This window comes from Geotrypetes seraphini, chromosome 17 (genome assembly GCF_902459505.1).
Source record: "Geotrypetes seraphini chromosome 17, aGeoSer1.1, whole genome shotgun sequence".
Classification (NCBI taxonomy): Eukaryota; Metazoa; Chordata; class Amphibia; order Gymnophiona; family Dermophiidae; genus Geotrypetes; species Geotrypetes seraphini.
The window spans coordinates 39,548,697-39,573,452 of NC_047100.1; positions in this window are offsets into that span (position 1 = coordinate 39,548,697).

A 24,756-nucleotide genomic window follows, 5' to 3' on the forward strand; every position below is an offset into this window, starting at 1 on the left:
CACCACCCTTTGGGTGAAGAAGAATTTCCTAGCATTGGTTCTGAATCTGTCCCCTCTTAATTTTTCCGAATGCCCTCTCATTCTTGTATTTATTGAAAGTTTGAAGAATCTGTCCCTCTCCACTTTTTCTATGCCCTTCACGATCTTGTAAGTCTCTATCATGTCCCCTCTAAGTCTCTTTTCTAGGGAAAAGAGCCCCAGTTTCTCTAATCTTTCAGCGTATGAAAGGTTTTCCATACCTTATATCAATCGTGTCGCTCTTTTCTGAACCCTCTCGAATATCGTCATATCCTTCTTAAGGTATGGCGACCAATATTGGACGCAGTACTCCAGATGCAGACGCACCATCGCCTGATACAACGTCCCTTATCATCTCAAATATTCAGCTTGCAGTATCCACATACCCACATTATCCCTCACCCTACTGCACACTTTCATGTTACTAAGCCCCTTACTTTTTCATCACCATCCCACACCCCTCCAGTCTCCTCACTCTCTTGAGACTCTCATAAGAACATAAGAATAGCCTTACTGGGCCAGACCCATGGTCCATCAAGCCCAGTAGCCCATTCTTACAGTGGCCAATCCAGGTCAATAGTACCTGGCCAAAACCCAAGCAATAGCAATATTCCATGCAAGCAGTGGCTTCCCCCATGTCTTTCTCAATAACAGACTATGGACTTTTCCTACGGACTTTTCCTCCTTTCAGAGTCTCTCATTTTCTCTCTTTCACTTCACCCCAAACAACCTGCAACCACCCAATGCCCTCACTCTCTTTTTATTCACTTCCATGATTCATGGTTTTGCCTTCTGCATCACTCTCATTTCTTCCCCTCCATCCCCATTACCCATTGTGCCATGTTAGGAGAAAGATGGGGGGCAAAGGAGTCATAGTGCACATCCTTCTGCATTGTGTAGGGTCAGCATGCAGGTCTAGAGCTACATAGCAACAGTGAGCAACCAAGGCTAGGGATACAATTGATGATAGCAACAACGGTTCAGCAGTGGCTCGAGCCTGATGTAGTGTGCTCACCATTAGACTTCTATGGCTCCCAGTCTGTGTGGTGATGGTCCCACTTTACTCTTTCTTCTGCCACGGCTGGTCAAACACAGCAAGGAACCACGAGGGACCCTGGACCTAGATTATGGGTTTTCACTATAACTGCTTCGTTTCCCTTTGGGCTGAGTGCTCTAGTACTCAAAGCATGAGCATGAGGTGTTCCCATAGAGGCAGAGTAGATTCTGCTCATCAGATTGAAGGAGGAGGCAGGAGATGAGCTGGGCATAGAACCCCATGGTCAGACCCAGTCAGGCAGGCTTTCAGAAGAGCAAGCAGAAGAGTGATCAAAAGACATGCTAAAGTTAGAGCCAGCTAGGGTCAGATATCGAAGTCAGCAGAAGTATAGCACTCAGAAATTCACAAGTGAGATCTAGCCAAGGGTGAAATACAAATTATAATGGGAGGCTCCAGGGTTTACGTTTATAGGGTGTCAGGTCAAAAGCGCGCCGGGACAAAGGCGCGAGCAGACAACTGAGCGCAGTGCGGAGGCGCGCGCCGAAGAAAGACTGTTTTTAGGGGCTACGACGGGGTGTGTGTGGGGGGAACCCCCCCACTTTACTTAATACAGATCGCGCCCTGTTGTGGGGCGTTGTGGGGGGTTTGGGGAGTTGTAACCCCCCACATTTTACTGAAAACTTAACTTTTTCCCTGTTTTTAGGGAAAAAGTTACGTTTTCACTAAAATGTGGGGGGCTACAACCCCCCAAATCCCCCACAACGCCGCCGCGATATGTATTAAGTAAAGTGGGGGGGACGACTCCCCAACAAAACCCCCCGTCGCAGCCCCTAAAAACGGTCTTTTTCTTCGGCGAGCGCCTCCATCTTGCGCTCAGTTGTCGGCACGCGCCTTTGTCTTCCGCGTTACTGTCTATGAACCGTTTATAGGTATAGAGAGCCAATCACAGAAGATGCATTCTTAAGAACCAATGAAGCCAGACTGTATCCTCAGTGGGCATTTCAAAGCAACCCACATCATCAGGCTGTGAATATAAAAAGTAAGAGGGAATCACAGTACAATTCTTCCACAAGAGAGTCTGGGGGGTGATTAGTATGTGACAGAGCTGCATTTCAGGCAAGCACCAGTAGGTGGGGCAGGTGAGACTGATAAAGAGAAACCACTACTCCAAAGGCGGCCAGTGGGGTTCCAGATGTGGAGGACCAACTCTCCTCCCTGATGCAGCTGTGAGTGCCCAACTGCCCATCGCCTAAGGGCTAGATTCACTAAAGCTTCCGATCCTGTCCCGACGATCGCAAAACCAGTGACTTATGACTGGTTTTGTGATCGTTCCCTGACCCGGTTCACTAAACTGCTGCCTGATCAAATCTCTTACCCGATCCAACCTGCTCATGCAAATGAGGGGAAATGGCATGTATAAGTAGAAAGCCATCGATTCACTAAGAAGATTGGGTTTGCCGATCCGAAATGAACTGTCCTTGCCGACTTTCCTGCTCTCTTCCGCCCTGAAATCTCAGTATCGCGGTTACAACAACCATCAAAATAAAAAATAAAACTGTAAAATATCTATACATATGCATACAAATTCCCTTTTTATATATTCTGCAAAAAGCGCAGTGCGAGCCTGTGGTTTTAACTCGTGGGTTTAAAGCATGGTCTATTCCATAATCTGGCTGCACAAATATTGAAATCATTCCTTTTAAAATGTCCACTCGTAAGGCCAGCAAGTAAACTGCAGCCACTCCTCCCCCTTAATTTTGAGCTCGCTTGTGTGAAGAGTAAGCGCATGCGCAAATGGCATCTACAACCAACAAGGATAATCTGCGCATGCATCTTGATTGCTTGTGGGTGTGCGTCCGATCTGATCATTTGCATGCTGCCTCTGTTGTGAATCGGTCGCTCGGCAAAACTCAACTAAGAATCGCCCAACAACGATCCAGATCGGTGAATTTAGTGAATCTAGACCTTGCAGTGAATGCTTTGCCGTGCAGGAAAGGCTGCCCCTGCTGGGCTCTCGTATCATCCCTGTGTCTGAGGGGGTCAGATTGGGAGGTGATACAGGGGACTGGCAATAGAGATGGGCTAATAGAAGAGCACAGTGAGTTGGAAAATGCCTGTGAGTTGGATGTCTGGAGCCTCTATAAATTATGCACCTCTCGGTGGAAAATAAGATGGAATATGTGTGTGTGGGCAGAAGTCCCCAGCCGACAGAGCTTCAGTGAAGAAAGATAAGTGTTTTAAAAGTTTCTTTAACTTATTAAAGTATTAAAATAAATTGAATACAATATAAATAGGAAAAGAGAATAAAAATATAAGGATTGATGATGATTTCAGCAGCTTTCCAAACAAAATGTGAAGGATTACTGTGCTAAATTCCAATGATCCAAGAAACTGATTGTTGAGTGAGCTATAAAGATCACATATAATAGAGAGATTTGGTTGTATTAAATAGAAAACATAAATGTGCATGAGCGCTTTACATGGATAAGTGTTAAGGGGGACAAACAAAACAGGGAGAAAAATCTCCACCGCTAATGAATCGAAGAAGACAGCAGTGGAGATGTTCAAAAGTTCCTGATGTGCAATCTTTATTTCAAAACTCTGCCTAGAAGTGCAATGGCTCGACACGCACGTGTTTCGGTCTCTGCGGCCTGCCTCAGGAGCCTTGCTTTGACATGAGTAACTCTTGAAGGACAACACTTTTCAAGAAAAATTTTCTTGTATACCATTGAGATAAAAAAAAGTATGTTCTCTTCCCTCAGACAAGCAGCAGCAGCGCTCCTACTGTAGCTGACCTTCTCCAATCCCTTTCTGCTTTTTGTTGCCCATTGGAGTCTTGTTATCAACCTACCTTGTATTTTCTTTTCTCTCTCCTGCTTTCTTTCTCCCCTTTATCGCTGTTAATCTGTTGTGGCTAATTTTAAATGAATCTGCTCTAGCCTTCCTTTCCTCTCTTCCCATCATTCCCCTGACACACATCTCCCTCTGGAACAGAAATTAAATGCAGGCTATAATTTGGCGTTTGAGAAGTGAAAGGAAAGGTGGCCTTAAGGGAAGAGATAAGGGCCTTGGCTTTGTGTTAAATAGCTGTCTGCAAACCTCAAACTGCAGAATGCGATTTGGTCCGATCCTTGGCAGGCTGCCAATGCTCTTGGCCTCATTCCAGGGAAACTTCACCCCCCCCCCCCCACCACACACACAGAGCTCTGACTGAGAGGAGGAAATGGAGAGGGGACTTCAGCCCTGTTCAATAGCACTGGCCACTTCCAATGCAATATGAATAAGTTCAAATAAAATACAGCAGCACTTCTAGTCATGAACCAGATAAACAGGACATTCTTTTTTAAAATCTTTATTCATTTTTAAATCTTATAATAAGTGTGACATCAAATAATAACATTTTATTATATCTTGTCATATTGTCTGGCTTCAACTTTCAGTATCAGTGCCTGAGATCTATATTTCATAAAGTAGGGATTATTTATTTAATTTTCTATACCATTCTCCCAGGGGAGCTCAAAACAATTTACATGAATTTATTCAACTACTCAAGCATTTTTCCCTGTTGGTCCTGGTGGGCTCACAATCTTTCTAATGCACCTAGGGTAATAGGGGGATTAAGTGACTTGCCCAGAGTCACAAGGAGCAGTGTGGGTTTGAACCCACAACCTCAGGGTGCTGAGGCTGTAGCTTTAACCACTGTGCTACTCTAGAAATCAAAATGTAGAAAAGGTGAGCCAAGTATAGGGCAGTAGTAGGGAAGAAGAGACAAGGTTTGGGTGGGGGCAGGGCTGGGGCAGGATGGGGCGTGGCTACATGCCCTCTTTTTGTCATGAACAAATCTGGTAATCCTAAGACTTGCATGGACCATGCAGGTCTTTCTCAGCCAACATTTACTATGTTACTGTGTTACTAAGTCGTTTTAAATATAAATTCTCATATGTGGCAAGAAATGCACTGAAAAGAATCACAGAATCTCTGAAACAGAAGATAGTTAATAGATTTTCCTCATAGTTAAGAGGATTTGCCAAACAGAGAGCCAACATTTTACCAGGAACATCGAGGTCATCGAGGTTTACCAGGAACATCGATTGTTCGAAAACATCAGATGGTCTGTAGCAGTGGCACTGGTCACACAGGTTAAGAACATAAGAATTTACACTACTTGGTCAGACCAGTGGTCCATCATGCCCAGCAGTCTGCTCACGCGGCGACCTTTAGGTCAAAGACCAGTGCCCTAACTGAGACTAACCTTACCTGCATACGTTCTGGTTCAGCAGGAACTTGTCTAACTTTGTCTTGAATCCCTGGAGGGTGTTTTCCCCTATAACAGCCTCCGGAAGAGCGTTCCAGTTTTCAACCACTCTCTGGGTGAAGAAGAACTTCCTTACGCTTGTACGGAATCTATCCCCTTTCAACTTTAGAGAGTGCCCTCTCGTTCTTTCTACCTTGGAGAGGGTGAACAAAGCTATCTTTATCTACTAAGTCTATTCCCTTCATTATCTTGAATGTTTCGATCATGTCCCCTCTGTCTCCTCTTTTTAAGGGAGAAGAGGCCCAGTTTCTCTAATCTCTCACTGTACGGCAACTCCTCCAGCCCCTTAACCATTTTAGTCGCTCTTCTCTGGATCCTTTCGAGTAGTACTGTGTCCTTCATGTACGGTGACCAGTGCTGGACCCAGTATTCCAGGTGAGGACATACCTTCTCCGATCTGTTTGTGATCCCCTTCTTAATCATTCCTAGCATTCTGTTTGCCCTTTTTGCCGCTGCTGTGCATTGCGCAGATGGCTTAATTGACTTGTCGACCAGTAATCCCAAGTCTCTTTCCTGGGGGGGTCTCTCCAAGTACTGCACCGGACGTTCTGTATTCGTGTATAAAATTTTTGTTACTGACATGCATCACCTTGCACTTATCCATGTTAAACCTCATTTGCCATGTCGCAGCCCATTTCTCGATAAAATTCCACAGGTAATTCTGAATGTATAAATGATACAGTCAAAGCTGACCTCCACCTTAAAGGGGACAAGGTTAGGGGTGTTCTGGGAGCAAAACCACTGAGACATAAATGACCAGATACTCAGTGGCACTTATTCTGTTAGCAACACCCGGTACCCAGATAGTACCACTACACTTCCCCTCCCTATTCGCGGTTTCGATGTTTGCAGTTTCGATTATCCGCGGTTTTTTCCCCAGGCTCCACCCTGAGAATCACTCGTTGGCATCGGAAAAAAAACCGGCCCTGGGACTTGGAGGGAGGCGATCAGAGGCAGTGAGGGGGTGCGATCGGAGGCTGAGGGGGGTGATCGGAGCATGGACCTTACCTGGTGGTCTAGCGGTGACGTGGGGCAGGAGCGATCTTCCTACACCCCTGCCCTATGCAGAGCCGTGCTGTGAGTTCCCATGGTCTCACAAGACTACAACAGGGAGCCCTAACCACTAGGCCACTTTTCCACTCCACTCCATATTCAATGGCACTCTTTGGACGATGCTGATGTATTCTAATGATATTCTGTGATACCATCTGGTCAAGGTGATCTATAATCATATTTAGTGCCAATGGATAGTGAGGTTTTGCTAAGCTGTATTGGAAATTTTACTCCTCTGAAGTCTGGTAAAATAAGTGACTTCAGCCACTGTGTGGAGGACCCCAGAATTAATGCCAATGTCGCAGGTCAGGGCAAGTAATCAAGGAGATGATACCAGTGGGAGCATCTTTGAATCCAGCTACACCAGGTTTGTAGGAGCATACAACCTATTTACCAGAGACAAGGAATGAAAGTGCTGTTGTAGATTTACCAACCCAGTATCCGTGACTGTGAGCCTGTTACGGTCGTTTATTAAACCAGAGGTGGTAACTCTTGAGTCACTCTGGTCTGTCATGGAAAAATCTCCCACAGGCTTGTTCCTCTACTATGAATATTTATTTATATTTGACCTCTAAGCTCCATGACTTTGAAACAAAACTAAATGATCAAACTACAAGGAGAAAAGCAATAGCTAAATCAGTATCTAATTTAAACAACCCTCAATCTGTTTTGATACAAGATAAGAATGTTATGTTAAGAACATTGAAAATTTGGAGAATTTATATAGAAGCTTGAATTAAGACTTCATAGTTTTCCACAGTCAAGACTGAGTTCTAGAGATCATATAATTTATTTCTACAATCAGTATTGAATTCAGCCATTCCACCACTCCAGATTTATCATACAAGGTGAAAAGAGTAATGCAGGAACTTCGATGGACTTAAATTTGTCAATCATATTAGCATCTTCAGAAATTGAGGTTTCTTAGGGTTACCATATGGCTCCAGAAAAAGAAGTTTACAAAAAATATATTGAAGCAATAATTGCAATAAACTTTAATAATAAATTACCATACTCATACTACACACAAACTTTTCAAAATAATCAACATTTTTCACCCCTACAGACCCCACATGATTATATAAAAATGTATGAAGACTGTGAAACCACAGTGATTGAAATAAAAGTTCACAGTCAATAGTTTCCAAGTTTATTTATAGTTTAATATACCGACCATCTAAGTGTATCTGACCGATTTACAATGCTAAAACTATAAAAATAAATGAATAACGGGTCAAATAAAAACTGTACAATAAAAAGACTAAGACAGTGACGTGACTGGGTACAAGAGGAATAGGGGGAGAGGAAAGTTGATAAATATGTCATCAAAAATAAAAATAAAAGGAGGTACGAGGGGATGGGATAAAACAATATAGAATGGGTGTCGCTGAACTTTACCTTCATGTATCCAACCAAAGAACTTTATATTGTCTTAATATTCTTCTGAAACATGATGTAGAAACCAATGTCATTTAATGTTCATGGTAACCTTTGCTATATTCAGTTTTGCTTATTCCCAGGTTCAACCATGCAGCCAAGGAGAGGTTTCCTTTCCCCGTTGGTTGTCATTAGGCAGTTATTTATTTATTTTTTAAAATTTCTATACCTTTTAAAACTAAACGGTTTACATGATTTACATACATAAAACTGTTAAAAAACCACATAATTAGACAAACAATCATAATCCTCAGGAAACATATCCATAATAATACCAAAAACTTATTCAAAGAGTCATGAGTGATTCTGCAATCAACAACACTAAAAAAGTATTGGCTAGAAAAAGGCATCTACAAACAAATGTGTCTTAAGTAATTTTCTAAAACTACCCTTTTCACAGCATTTTCGTATTTGGCCCACAAGGGCATTCCATATTTTAACTCCTGCTCAACAGTAGGTCATTTTACCAGTCTCCACATGCTTCGGGTTAGCATTTGTTTTTAGTAGAGCTAAATCCTCAGAACGAAATGATCTATTTGGTAAATAATTAGACATGTTGTTCTTGAACAATTCAGGTATGATTCCATATGAGAATTGATGGCAAATCATTACCACTTTATATTGTATCCTGAAAACAACTGGTAACCAGTACAATTGTTGGAGAAAAGGTGAAATGTGATCATACTTCGATAATCCCATTATCAGTCTTGCTGCTGAGTTTTGAGTAGCTTTATAGATTTCTGCATTGAAATCTTGTCTTCTGAAGACGCATGTAGCGAAACACCTTTAGGTGTAAAGCAAGGCTGATAACGAAGGTTACCATGAGCATTAACCCCGCACTACGGTTTTGTAAAAGGGAGGGTTTATTAAGAGATTCACCCAAGGCTGGTGTGAAAGGTTCAGTAAAAAAAACAAATAAGTAAAAAGCCCAAGCCTCTATAGAAAAATATAACTAGTGAGGACTTTTCTACCTAGCTTTCCAATCTGAAGGGCCAGAGGAGGAGTTGATGATGTAGTAGTAGAGTTAATAAAAGGAAGGCTTTTGAAGGGAAACTTGTCTTTCTCCTTCCTCTTTTCAAGAAATAAGATGAGAGCCAACAGCCAAGCAGCTCAGATCTTATGGAGAATAGATCTCAAGCAGCAATCTAGGCTTGGCATAAAAGAAATAAAATGAGTGATACAATGGGATTTAAGAATGCAGAAGCTCTTAAAGAGGAGCTTTTGTTTCCGGCTCACCTACTTTCTACCAAGCTGACCTCAGGAACTGAAGAGCCTCGTCACTAGTGTCCAGGGCATTGTCTAAGGTCTAGGGCAATTTCAAAGAGGATTTTTTTCCCCTATCTTTTTAATTCCTAGCTCATAAGAGCTAGACAGAGGACCAGAGTCCTGCTGATGGTGAACCTTCACCTAGTCAACTAGGCCGAAAGAAGAGAGGCATTGTATTTGAAGGAGAGGAAAGTATTATCTCAAAAAAATCCCCCATACCTTCTAACCTTGAACCCGCTAGAATGTGCAAGGTCAAATGTAGTATACAGGAACTTAGATGCAGATGGGAGGCATATCATCCATATATTAAGAGGTATGAAAATCTTGATCCTATTTTGGGGACAGGATTCAAGCCTGTGTCCTTGGGTTCATGGAAGTCACAGCTGTGGGAGAGTGAAAGGTGTGTCTATAAATTCATAGGCATCTGAAGAAGGGAGATTCAGCAAATGATCCAGAATCAAGAGGAGCATGTTAAGACAGGGAGCCATATTTGAGGGGCGGAAAATACTTGAACCTACTAATTTGGATAAAGTTGGGACAGAAATTCTGTTGTTTTAATTTTATCCGGTTAGTTGTACAGAGAGGAGATCATTCTCTATAGATCTCCTAAAGTTAAGTGCCAGCATGATGTGGACCAATATCAAATTCTATATCAGCAATTGCACACACAATTGTCAATAAAGAGGGACATTTTTGATATGACATACAAATCCAAGTTTGGACATTTTGGGAAAGATGCACATAAACCTGGTACCATAACAAGCCATTTTCAAAACTGCAAACCTATCTTGTTTTTTAAAAAATGTCTTTTTGAACTATATTTGAAAAATAAAAACACATCCAAAAGAAAAACTCCGAAAACAAGCCATTGGGATGTAGGAGGCCAGCATTTATTGTAGACTGGCCACATAGACATCCCAGCAGAGCAGTGGAGTACCTCAGGGGGCTCTGCAATGAACTTCACATAAAAGGTCCCAGGTACACATCTCACCTTAACCCCCTTATATTTTGTGATAGACCCTCCAAAACTCACCCAAAACCTACTGGACCCAACTATAGGTTTCAGGTTTTATTAAAATTTGATAATGCTTACAAAAAAATTTCTAAGCGATTTACAACAGAATTGAAATAATCTTTGAGACATAAAACAAAAGACATTACTCATAATGTACTTTGGGGAGGACAGAGGGGTGAACTACAATTTAGATAGGAAAGTACAAAAAAGGAGACAAATAGGAAGGGGTCAACAATTACCTAGAAGTAATTGCTGTTTAACATATGCCTGAACTTTGAGTGACTAAAGAGTGACTTAGCTACCTTATTTGTTATCTTTCAAAAGCGTCTGTGTAAGGATAACATTTGAGCGAACCCTTGAATTTCTCCAGGGTTCATTCTTCTATAAGGTAAAGTGGTAAATGATTCCAGATTTGAGGGGCGGTGATCGAAAAATTTCTGTACATCTTGTGTTTATTACCTTTAAAGAGTGGATTGATAAAAGGTGCTGATTTGTGGATCTGAGAGTCCTCGTAACTGAGTATATTGCAGAAGCACAAGATCTCTACATTCCGAGGATTTCTAAAGATCGGAGAACTAAAGGCAAAGGAGAACCGGCATGGCTTACCATACAGGTGAAGGAAGCCATAAAAGAAAAGAAGGACTCTTTCAAAATATGGAAATGCACGAAGACAACCGAAGCCTGGAACAAACATAAAGATGATCAGAAGAAATGTCACAAAGCGGTGAGGGATGCAAAACAGGACTATGAGGAAAAAATAGCCCGGGAGGCCAAAAACTTCAAGCCCTTTTTTAGATACGTGAAGGGGAAAAAACCTGCAAAAGAGGCAGTGGGACCCCTGGACGACAAGGGAATAAAAGGGTACATCAAGGAAGATAAACAAATCGCAGACAAACTAAATTCCTTCTTTGCCTCCGTCTTTACGAAGGAGGACACCTCAACAATACCTGAAGCGGAGAAACTGTTTACAGGAGAAATAGAGGACAGCCTCACCACAGTTGAAGTGAACTTGGATCAGATATACTACCAGATCGACAAACTTAAAAGTGACAAATCCCCTGGACCGGATGAAATTCACCCGAGAGTCTTGAAGGAATTGAAGGTTGAAATCGGAGAGTTATTGCAAAAACTTGCAAACCTGTCAATCAGAACTGGACAGATACCAGACGACTGGAAGAAAGCAAACGTCACACCAATTTTCAAAAAAGGATCGAGAGGAGAACCGGGCAACTATAGACCTGTGAGTCTTACATCTGTCCCCGGCAAGATGATTGAATCACTGATCAAGGATAGCATAGTTCAGCACTTGGACACACACGACTTGATGAAACCCAGTCAACATGGATTCAGGAAAGGGAAATCGTGTTTGACGAATTTACTCCAATTCTTTGAGACCGTGAACAAGCAAATTGATAGTGGAAAGCCGGTGGACATAATATACTTGGATTTCCAGAAAGCGTTCGACAAAGTTCCACACGAAAGACTTCTCAGGAAACTACAAAGCCATGGCATAGAGGGAGATATACAAAGATGGATAGGCAAATGGCTGGAAAACCGAAAGCAGAGAGTGGGCATAAATGGGAAGTTCTCTGACTGGGAGAAAGTGACTAGTGGTGTACCCCAGGGCTCGGTACTTGGGCCGATCCTTTTTAATATTTATATCAATGACTTGGAAAACGGAACATCCAGTGAGATCATCAAGTTTGCAGACGACACAAAACTCTGCCGGGCAATCAGATCGCAGGAGGATAGTGAGGAACTCCAGAGCGATTTGTGTCGGTTAGAAAAATGGGCGGAGAAATGGCAAATGAGGTTCAACGTGGAGAAATGCAAGGTAATGCATTTAGGCAGTAAGAATAAGGAATACGAGTACAAAATGACAGGTGCAACTCTGGGAAAAAGTGAACAAGAAAGAGACCTGGGTGTACTGAAAGATAGGACCCTGAAGCCGTCGGCACAATGCGCGGCAGCGGCAAAGAAGGCAAATAGAATGTTGGGCATGATAAAGAAAGGAATCTCGAGTAGATCGGAGAAAGTAATAATGCCGCTTTATAGGGCAATGGTCAGACCTCACTTGGAATACTGCGTCCAACATTGGTCTCCCTACCTAAAGAAGGATATAAAACTGCTGGAGAGGGTGCAGAGACGAGCAACTAAACTAGTGAAGGGTATGGAGAAACTGGTATATGAGGATCGACTTAAAACACTGGGATTGTTCTCCCTTGAGAAAAGGAGACTGCGGGGGGATATGATCGAGACCTTCAAAATACTGAAAGGAATCGACAAAATAGAGCAGAGAAGATTATTTACATTGTCCAATTTGACACGGACAAGAGGACATGAAATGAAGCTAAGGGGGGACAAGTTCAGGACTAATGTCAGGAAGTTCTGCTTCACACAGAGAGTGGTGGACATCTGGAATACTCTCCCAGGGGAGATTATTGCGGAATCGACAGTCCCAGGCTTCAAAAGCAAACTAGATGCATATCTCCTTGAGAAAGGCATATAAAGATATGGTGGCTATAAATAAACCAGGTGTATACCTGGCGGGGCCTCCGCGTGTGCGGATCGCCGGACTTGATGGACCGAAGGTCTGATCCGGAGATGGCGCTTCTTATGTTCTTATGTTCTTATGTATGGAATTATGAGCTTGTCCAGAAAAGCCGGTAATTTTGACTCTTGGATTTTAAAGGTTAGGAGAGCTAGTTTATAGGTAATTCTGTGAGGGATTGGTAACCAGTGAGCATTTTTGAGTAGTGGTGTGAAATGGTAAAATTTCCTTGAGTTTGTGATGATTCTTATTGCAGTATTTTGAATTATCTGTAGACGTCTTATTTTTTTTTGAGATATGCCTTTATATAAAGAATTGCAGTAGTCGAGTTTTGAGATGACAAGGAAACGAATTAGAACGTTTAGATCAGCTGGCTGAAGAACTTTTGAGAGAGACCTTATCATCCGTAGTTTGATGGTATAGTACAGGGGTGTCAAAAATCACATTAAGGGGCCAAAATCCAAAACATAAGCTAAGTCGCGGGACAAACCCCGCCCCCATAATAATACTAATTATAACACCATTTTTTCCATTCATTTTTCATATATACACACCCAATATAATCTTCTTAACACATAATGGTAATGGTTAACCACAGAATTAAACTACACAAAACACACTGCATGCTTCCCAATATTCATTTCTACCAGAACACAGATAACCTCTATGTAAATACAGGACCAAAAACTAAAAGTACAGTACTAATATATTAAAAAAAACAAAACACCCTAAGATTCAAGATTCTGCATGTAGTACAACCCCCCCAGAGAAAAATAAACAAATGTATTTCTTCCTGCGCAGTGCAAAAGATAGACAGCAGATTAAAATGCTCAAAATTGACACAATTATTAGGATTAGGATTTTTTTTATATATACCGCCTATCAAGGTTATCTAAGCGGTTTTACAATCAGGTACTCAAGCATTTTCCCTATCTGTCCCGGTGGGCTCACAATCTATCTAAAGTACCTGGGGCTATGGAGGATTAAGCGACTTGCCCAGGGTCACAAGGAGCAGCGTGGGGTTTGAACCCACAACCCCAGGGTGCCGAGGCTGTAGCTTCAACCACTGCGCCACACACAATTCAAACCTAACTTGAAAATAAAATCATTTCCCCTACCTTTATTTTCTCCCTCCCTCCATGCTATGCCTCCCTCCGGTGGGTATCTAACCTTCTGGCCGGCTCCAACCTGACCGTTTTATGCGCCTGCGGTCCGATGCTCCCCGGTATCATCTTCTGGCCGGCTCCCTCCTCCTCACAGCCTTAGTATGCAAGGAGCCGCGTGCAGCAGCTCCTCGTGCATCCTGTATCTGAACCGGAAGCCTTTGCTCTGACGTTGCAACGTCAGAGGGAATGCTTCTGGATGAGGTGTGGGACGTGTGAGGAGCTGCTGCATGCGGCTCCATGCACGCTACAGCTGTGAGGAGGAGGGAGCCATCCATAAGGTAACACTGGGGGTATCGGACCGCAGGCCGCATTAAAAAATTACCAGCCGGGACAGATTTCGCCCGCAGGCCTTGAGTTTGACACTTGTGGTAGAGTAGGTTTTGGGTGGGTTCACACCTTCTACCACAAATGAGGCTGAGTGGGATATGGGCCTGGGTCCCCTTCTCTGCAGTCCACTGCACTGACCACCAGGCTACTCCAGACACCTGCTTGCTGCTCACTAGGTCTGGCCGTAACATCTGAAACGATCATACAGGTAAGTATGTACTGTTTCATTCTTTAGGGGGGGAGGGGGGGTCAGTGACAACTGGAGGAGTGTGGGGTAGAGAGCTGCACGGGAACGGGGACGACGGGAATCCCGCGGGTTCCCCCTTCGGGTCGCGGGGATCCCGTGGGGACGCCCCTAGGGTCGCGGGGATCCCGTGGGGACGACTCCGAGGGTTGCGGGGCTGGATGTACTCAGTCGCGCGACTCTTCTTCTCCCTACCTTCTCTGCTTGCAGCACAGAGCCGAACGGAAGTCTTCCCGACGTCAGCGCTGACGTCGGAGGGGAGGGAGGGCTTAAACAAAGCTTAAACAAAGCCCTCCCTCCCTCCGACGTCAGCGCTGACGTCGGGAAGACTTCCGTTCGGCTCTGTGCTGCAGGCAGGGCAGGTAAGGAGAAGGAGAGTAGCCTCGCGGTTCGAGTGGCTACCAAGGGAGGGGGGGCGGTCCGCACCGCCCCGCCCCGCCCCGGTTGCAGCACAGCCGGCCAGGTCCCCTTACTTTTGTGGCACTTCCCCGACCGACAGATAACAGCCCGGGTCCGACAATCCTCCCTGCCCTGTAGCTGCGAATCTAAATTACCTTCTTACAGCAGCTGTTTCTGTTCCTGCTGTTTCCCGCGGTTTCTGTTCAATTGCAGCAGAAAAATATCCATGTCATCAGCCTGCCCTAGTCCCGCCCACACCACACCTCTCACATGCCCCATTGAGATCTAAACAAACTACAGAAGAACAGCATACATATCCATTTATAGGTTTCAAAAATAGCGAATTGGAAGGGTTTGGTGAGAAAAACATTTGTCTGCCCCTTTTTGCTACATTTTTGTTGTCTTTCTTTTTTGAAAATGAGTCTCCTAGAATACTAGTATCAAGTCTGCAGTTTTGTGACTAACTTTAGGTTGGAGCCCTTATATATTCATTATTTTAGATATATAAGAACATAAGAAGCGCCATCTCCGGATCAGACCTTCGGTCCATCAAGTCCGGCGATCCGCACACGCGGAGGCCCTGCCAGATATACACCTGGCTTATTTTATAGCCAACCATATCTTTATATGCCTCTCTCAAGGAGATATGCATCTAGTTTGCTTTTGAAGCCTAGGACTGTCGATTCCGCAATAATCTCCCCTGGGAGAGTATTCCAGATGTCAACCACTCTCTGTGTGAAGCAGAACTTCCTGATATTAGTCCTGAACTTGTCTCCCCTTAGCTTCATTTCATGTCCTCTTGTCCGTGTCAAATTGGACAATGTAAATAATCTTCTCTGCTCTATTTTGTCGATTCCTTTCAGTATTTTGAAGGTCTCGATCATATCCCCACGCAGTCTCCTTTTCTCAAGGGAGAACAATCCCAGTGTTTTAAGTCGATCCTCATATTCCAGTTTCTCCATACCCTTCACTAGTTTAGTTGCTCGTCTCTGCACCCTCTCCAGCAGTTTTATATCCTTCTTTAGGTAGGGAGACAAATGTTGGACGCAGTATTCCAAGTGTGGTCTGACCATTGCCCTATAAAGCGGCATTATAACTTTCTCCGATCTACTCGAGATTCCTTTCTTTATCATGCCCAACATTCTATTTGCCTTCTTTGCCGCTGCCGCGCATTGTGCCGACGGCTTCAGGGTTCTATCTATCAGTACACCCAGGTCCCTTTCTTGTTCACTTTTTCCCAGAGTTGCACCTGACATTCTGTACTCGTATTCCTTATTCTTACTGCCTAAATGCATTACCTTGCATTTCTCCACGTTGAACTTCATCTGCCATTTCTCCGCCCATTTTTCTTTTTTTTTTTAGTTCATTAATTTTATTGAATATTATAAGTAATATACAGAAAGCAGTTCAAATACATAAAAATTGAATAAGAAATAGTGATGTAGAAACAAAAGAAACCATAATTGCTGTTATTTGCATATAGTAGATTAGTAAGAAGAATTCAGAGTATTTGAAACTGCTAAGAAAAGAAATAGAAAGGATAGAAAAGCAGAGAAGATGAATTGAAATAAAAAAGAAAAAAGAGAGATAAAGAAAGAGAGAGAAAGAGAGAGAGGCAGAAGTGTCTACAAGGCAGAGTGAACATATGAATCTAAGAATGACCAAGGTGATCTATTTCGCACCAAATTTGTAGATAAATGAGATATCGTGTTCTTTTCATATGCATATGATTCGAATTTGTGGTACATGCTTAAGGAGTTCCACCAAAAGGTGTAGTCTAGTAGTGTGGGTGACTTCCAATTTTTCAAAATGTGCATAAGAGCTGTCACAATCATGGTGTCAATAAGTTTAGGAGGACAGTTTGATAGTGCGAAACAAGGGTGTTGAGAACGAAGGATTATAATGTCTATGGAAATAGCTTCTGAACATTTGGTAATAGATTTTATGGTGTCCCAGATACGAGTCCAAAAGGAATGAACCATAGTGCAGTGAAGAAGCATGTGATCAAGAGTTCCAGGCTCTTTCAAACAGTTCCAACAGGTAGGGTCTTGTTTCAGTTTCGCTTTCCACATTCGAAATGGAGTCCATACTGCATTCCACATAACAAAGAACATTGATTGCGAAACTCTTGAGGATAATAGAGGACGATTTGTAGATGACCAGAAGAGTTCCCAATCTATTTCAGAAAGCGTGGTCTTTAGGATAGAGCCCCAATGGTTCATGGATTGAGGTGTAAAGGTGAAGGTGTGATCTCTTAAGATGCTATAAAAAAGAGATATCGCCCTACCTTTCAGTAAAGCCAAAGTAGACCAGTGACGAATAGTTTGTTGAGAGGTCATAAAGTCAGGGCGCATTTGTACATTAGCTAGTATTTCAGTAAGCGTAAGCCATTGGGGATATATAGAGGATGGGAGTGAGTTTACAGAACAAAAAGTATCAAATGGGATAAATGAAGGGGAGGAGATCAATTGATGAACAAACCACACCCCTGCCCGTTGCCACCTCTTCCATGAAAGGGATCTACCCTTATTTTGAATTTTAGAATTATTCCAAAGGGACATAAGTGGGCCTTCAGCAACAGAGATCTCAGCCGCTGCATCTAATAGTTGAAAAGCATGTTGCGTTGCACTCAACAAAGAATATTTTCTCAAGTGTCTAGGTATCGACACTGTAAGGAAGCAAGAGATGTGTAGTGGTGCACATAAAAAGCATTCCATTTCAAACCATGCTGGTTTATCCTGTGGATATGAGTCAACAATCCAGTGAGCTCCGTATTTGGCTAAGGAGGCGATGTAGTAATAATAAAAATCAGGTAAATTTAAGCCACCATTAATCTTAGAGGCCTTCCGCCCATTTTTCTAACCGACACAAATCGCTCTGGAGTTCCTCACTATCCTCCTGCGATCTGATTGCCCGGCAGAGTTTTGTGTCGTCTGCAAACTTGATGATCTCACTGGATGTTCCGTTTTCCAGGTCATTGATATAAATATTAAAAAGGATCGGCCCAAGTACCGAGCCCTGGGGTACACCACTAGTCACTTTCTCCCAGTCGGAGAACTTCCCATTAATGCCCACTCTCTGCTTCCTGTTATCCAGCCATTTGCCTATCCATCTTTGTATATCTCCCTCTATGCCATGGCTTTGTAGTTTCCTGAGAAGTCTTTCGTGTGGAACTTTGTCGAACGCTTTCTGGAAGTCCAAGTATATTATGTCCCCCGGCTTTCCACTATCAATTTGCTCGTTCACGGTCTCAAAGAATTGGAGTAAATTCGTCAAACACGATTTCCCTTTCCTGAATCCATGTTGACTGGGTTTCATCAAGTCGTGTGTGTCCAAGTGCTGAACTATGCTATCCTTGATCAGTGATTCAATCATCTTGCCGGGGACAGACGTAAGACTCACAGGTCTATAGTTGCCCGGTTCTCCTCTCGATCCTTTTTTGAAAATTGGCGTGACGTTCGCTTTCCTCCAGTCGTCTGGTATCTGACCAGTTCTGATTGACAGGTTTGCAAGTTTTTGCAATAACTCTCCGATTTCAACCTTCAATTCCTTCAAAACTCTCGGGTGAATTTCATCCGGTCCAGGGGATTTGTCACTTTTAAGTTTGTCGATCTGGTAGGTCATATCAATGACCTTTTCATGAAGAGATTTACCCAAAGCGGTTTACAATTCATTGAATAGTAATCAGGTACTCTTAAACATTTTCTCTATCCGTCCCGGCAGGCTCCCAATCTGTGAGCAAACTACAGACCAGTGAGTCTAACATCGATAGTGAGCAAACTAATGGAAACTCTAATCAAACACCAATTAGATAAGATCCTGGATGAGGAGAATCTACGGGATCCCCGACAACATGGATTTACTAAGAGGAGATCCTGCCAATCCAACCTGATCAGCTTCTTTGACTGGGTAACGGGGAAGCTGGATATTGGGGAGTCCCTGGACATCGTGTACCTGGACTTTAGCAAAGCATTCGATAGCGTACCACACCGCAGGTTACTGAGCAAGATGAGTTCTATAGGATTAGGTAACACATTGACGAAATGGGTTGGGAGCTGGCTTGGAGGTAGGCTCCAAAGGGTGGTGGTGAACGGCGCCCCCTCCGAAATTACGGAGGTGATTAGTGGAGTACCACAGGGCTCAGTCTTGGGCCCAATCCTATTCAACATCTTTATAAGAGACTTGGCAGAAGGGCTTCGAGGTAAAATAACATTATTCGCCGATGACGCCAAACTGAGTAATGTAGTGGGCAAATGCACAACAGACGAAGATTCAGTGCCCGACAACATGATGCACGACCTACTCCTACTGGAGCGATGGTCTAGGACATGGCAACTCAACTTCAATGCCAAAAAATGCAAAGTTATGCAGCCAGAATCCATGCAAGTCTTATACCCTTAATGGCGAGATCCTAGCAAAAACGGTAGCAGAACGAGACTTGGGGGTAATCGTCAGTGAGGACATGAAGTCTGCCAATCAAGTGGAGCAGGCTTCGTCCAAGGCAAGACAAATCATGGGCTGCATACGAAGGGGTTTCGTCAGTCGTAAGGCGGAAGTCATTATGCCATTGTATAGATCCATGGTGAGGCCCCACCTGGAATACTGTGTGCAATTCTGGAGGCCGCATTATCGCAAGGATGTGCTGAGACTGGAGTCGGTGCAAAGAATGGCCACCCGGATGGTCTCGGGACTCAAGGATCTACCATACGAAAAACGGCTTGACAAATTGCAGCTATACTCGCTCGAGGAGCGCAGAGAGAGGGGGGACATGATCGAGACGTTCAAGTATCTTACGGGCCGCATCGAGGCGGAGGAAGATATCTTCTTTTTCAAGGGTCCCACGACAACAAGAGGGCATCCGTTGAAAATCAGGGGCGGGAAACTACGAGGTGACACCAGGAAATTCTTTTTCACTGAAAGAGTGGTTGATCGCTGGAATAGTCTTCCACTACAGGTGATTGAGGCCAGCAGCGTGCCTGATTTTAAGGCCAAATGGGATCGGCACATGGGATCTATTCACAGGGCAAAGGTAGGGGAGGGACATTAAGGTGGGCAGACTAGATGGGCCGTGGGCCCTTATCTGCCGTCTATTTCTATGTTTCTGTGTTTCTATGTTTAAGCATATGCTAGCTTGTGCCTAACTGTTGGTTAGGTGTGCAAGTGCTAGAATTCTCTAATCCATGCATGTAAGTGCTAGGCAAGCCCTGAACCCACACATGCCCCTCCCAGGTCTACACCCCATAGCAGTTGCACACTATGGATTTCACTTGCACATTTTTTAGAACACCGACTAATGGCAGTTACACTTATAACCTCTTATTTGGATTTAATTAGCACAGAGTAACAGTAATTAAAGTCAATTATTGTTCATTAACATCAATTAACAACTCATTATTAAATTAAGTTTTGCACATAACTGCCACTATCACGCATCTTTGCATGCTAACCTCCAAATAATATAAATGGCACCCAAAGCTAAGTGCGCAACTGGTGCACAGTTATAAAAATAGGGACAGTTACACATGTGGCATTAATTAATTCAATCAACATAAATTCTCAGGATATAGAAGACAGCATTTCTTTACTGCTTCTGTTTATAAATTTACAGGCTTCAGCGGTGCCACTTAATGCTCAATACTTCTCATTGCATTAAAATTCACACACACACCTCATCATCGGCCTTTAGAATTTTCAACCTTTTTGCTTCCGGTATGTCCGAAAAAGATGAGGCAGACGGTGGTGTACAGCAGGGAGAAGGGAAGTCCTTGAAAAAGCCATTTTTGATGAAACATGTTGGACATGTTCCCCCTGGCCGACAAACAAAACGTCTTAAAGATTAGTTAATGTTGATAATGACATATGAAATATAAGTATTGATGGTACTAAGTTAAAAGGTTGAAAATTCTAAAGGCTAATGACGAGGAGTGCATCTCCGGCAAGCTGGTCTTGTCAGTCAGAGAAGGGGACTATGCAACATATGTTGTACACTTGCCCAAATTTTGCAATAATCAGAAGCTAGGTTATTAGATATTTTAGTAGGAACAGCAATACAACAAATATTAGCAAACTGAAAAAATAACTCAGTTTTGTCTGAATGCGTTTGGTGGAATGCCGTTTGCTTAGTAAGGAAATATGAAGAAATAGCTGCTGTTAAAATGTGCAATTTAACAAGGTTTGGAGACAAAGTTGGACAAGTTCCCGCTAAACTGGAATGTACGCAGGTGAGGCTGGTCTCTTTTAGAGCACTGGTCTTTGATCTAAGGGTCGCCACGTGAGCGGACAGCTGGGCACGATGGACAATTGATCTGACCCAGCAGCGGAAATTCTTATGTTCTTATTTTCAGGTATCTTTGCCTTTGTAGTAAATACGAGTTTGGTTCACATCTGTTTGTATAAATGAAATAAAAAATTAAAACATGAAAATGCCCCTCCACATCCCTTTCAGTTTAAGTTGGCGCTTAAATCCTAGGTAAATGATCACATCCTTTCCCTCTTGCAGAGCTTTAGTGTCGCAGTAGCTTTCCAGCATGCTGAGACTCTTCTGCCATTTTAGCGTAATCCTTGATGGGAAGGTCAGGTCTATGTATTGGAAAGCAAGTAGGGAGACATAAAGTGCTCCATAGGAAAGAGAAAAGCTCACAAGCGACAGTGATTAAAGGCAGCAGGACTCTCGTTTCTTATTCCTTACTGCCCACAACACTCTTAGATCTTCCCGGTCAAATTGCCTGGTTATTGTATCCTTGGTTAAATAAAGGTGGGATACTTCTTGCAGTACTGTCGTCTTCAGTTGCTCTGAACAGTTTGCAATGTAATAAAATCAACCAAACTAAGATAACATTTACAAAAATCATATAAAATCTAACAAAAATAACTAATTAGGATTCAATATTTATGGAACAGCCAACATTTTTGCTTTTTGTGAAACTTTAAAATAGTCCTGTCATCTGAGCTCAGATGACAATGAATTCTAAGACATCAACAAAACAAAATATCTTCTTACTACTGCTACTATTAAATATTTATATAGCGCTACCAGACGCATGCAGCACTGCATAGTCACAAAGAGTAAGAAAGCAGTCCCTGCTCAAAAGAGCTTACAATCTAAACAGGCAAGACAGACAAACAGGATGTCATGGATACGCTTAAGGGGATCGGTTAATCAGCTGGCTGGGTTGGAGGGCAGAGGGGAGTACATGACAATCAAGTCATTGTGACATCACTGAGGAGGTTGGCTCTTATTGGTGCAATGAGGCATTATGACATCACAATCTCAGCTTTGCTTCCCAAAGAGAAACAGGATGTCATGGAATAGTTAAGGAGAACGGTTAATCTGCTGGCTGGGTTGGAGGGCAGAGGGGAGTACAGGACAATAAAGACATTGTGACATCACTGATGAGGTTGGCTCTTATTGGTGGAATGAGACATTATGACATCACAGTCTTAGCTCTGTTTCCCAAAGACTGAAACTCTTCACACGACTACTACTATTAATTACTTTTATATTGCTACCAGACATACACAGCGCTATACAGAGTCACAAAGAAGATGACAGACCCTGCTTGAAAGAGCTTACAATCTAAATAGGCAAGACAGACAAACAGGATATCATAGATACAGTTAAGGGGAACAGTTAATCAGCGGGCTGGGTTGGAGGGCAAAGGAGTAGGGTTAAGGATTGAAGGTGGGTTTTCAGTCTGCTTTTAAGCAAGGGAAAGGGCTTGATGGACAAACTTGGATAATTTATTCCAGGCATAGGGGGCAGATAGATGAAAGGAACGAAGTCTGGAAATGGCAGAGGAGGAGAAGGGTAACCCTAAGAGTGACTTATCTGAGGGAGGGAGTTCTCTGGGAGGTGTAAATGAAGTAGAAAATTTTAAAGAAAGAAGAGCCGACGAGGGCACGAAGAGAACATTGTTGACTGCTGCAAACCACAACTTCAACTAGAGGTATGGGAGAAGTGAAGGTGCTGCGCGCATGGAGGAGAATGGGAAAAGCCAGGGGTGGAGAGGAGGATGGGTTCCTGCGTCCAGGGAGGACGCCACTGCACATAGGTATTTAAATGTCTATCATATCTCCCCTCTCTCCTCCAAATATTTTCTGTTTCTATGAGGTTCAAAGAAAGGATGAACAAAATCAGAAAATGTTTCCACAGAAAATATGGTAGATTCATAGATTGTCCAGTAAAAGAACTGAAGGGATTGTAGAGTGAACACAGGAAAGCCAGAAATAACTACACTTATAATTATCTGCTGTCATATTTCATTTTTCTATATCTTCCCTCCTTATCTCTCGCTCCCCTTTGGGCTATATTTACTAAATCAACCTGCTCTACTCTTTTTTTTTCCCCCAAAAAGGACCAGAAATCTTTTTGTAAAACACCCTCTATAACTCTTTTGTAATCCGCCTTGAACCGCAAAGTAATGGCGGAATAGAAATCCCTAATGTAATGTAAAAATTGTGCCACTGTTAGTGTGAGCTAATGCCATCAATGTGTTTTAGCAGTAAACCTGACCCATAGCTCAAAATATGACTTGTCTATGTTAAAATATGACTTGTCTATGCCAATAGATGAAATCACAGTGGAACTAGTTTGTAAGTCTGTGTCTATATATGGCCGTTTGGTGGGGGATGGGCTGGGGAGGGCTTCAATGGCTGGGAGGGTGTAGATGGGCTGGAGTAGGTTTTAACGGAGATTTCGGCAGTGGGAACCCAAGCACAGTACCGGGTAGAGCTTTGGATTCTTGTCCAGAAATAGCTAAGAAGAAAAAAATTGTAAAATTTAAATCGAATCAGGTTGGGCAGACTTGAATGAACCATTCGAGTCGTTATCTGCCGTCATCTACTATGTTATTATGTCTTGCCCTCTGTCTTTTTTAGTCATTTCTTTCTTTCCTTCTTTTTTTTCTTTTTACAAAAGATTGAAAGTGGAAATATGCATGACTAGTTTGTCTCTTTTCTTGACCCTGTTCTGTCCACATCTTGGCTTGCCTTGTCTGTCCCCAATGCTGGAAGTCTCTCTGTTTCATGGTCTCGTCTTTCGGCATATTAATGCATTTAATTACCTTGTTTTCCAGCTTATCTCTGTACTTCAACCCATCCAAAAGCTGCCACGAGCATTCTCTGCAACTCTCAGTGGACATCATTAGTATTCTGGCTTAGAAAGGGAAGCGGGCAGATTCCCATTTTATTATCATATCATTTCGGTTGCGTTTTGAAAGAGGCATTGTGCCGTGGAACGATACCCTGGCTCCATTCATTTTTGTGGGGTTTGTTCTCCTAGGAAGAATGTTTTCTGCTCATCGATACCATCTTGCAGTATAAACTTTGGAAAAGAGTACAGTATTTGTATGATTATATAAATGTAACTGGAAGTCAGCTTTTACAAGCACAATCTCTAACCCCCGCCACCCCCCTTTTACAAAATCGTGGAAGTGGTTTTAATGGGGCAGGGACAGGACAAGAAAATGAGTTCACACGGGGATGGGGAAAAATTTGTCCCCGTGTCCTTCTCTACCTGTTATCCACATCTTTGTGTTTAGGGCTATGAGAGACTTGATCGATATCACAAAAGAGACTATACACTAGAAAATGACATGGTGACAGAATTTATCACCGTTCCTATCCCCGTGGATAATCGCAGGAAACCCATTCCATGTCATTCTTTAGTGTCTAGCTCATCCTCAAGTCTTTCTATACCAGCATTTTTCAATGCAAGGATTGAGGATGAGTGACTCTGCCCATTCATACTCTGATTCTTATGTGAGCCAAGGAGGATAATAATAATAATTTTATTCTTATATACCACCAAAACCGTAGTAGTTTGAGGCGGTTTACAATAAAGAAGAGCTGAACAATCAGCGAATATAGGTACAATGTAAAGTCATCAACATACAGGTGGGCAGGATGCAGGAGGTAAAGAGAAATTGGGGAACAGACATTCCTGTCTCTCAACTTCCACCTCTCATGTA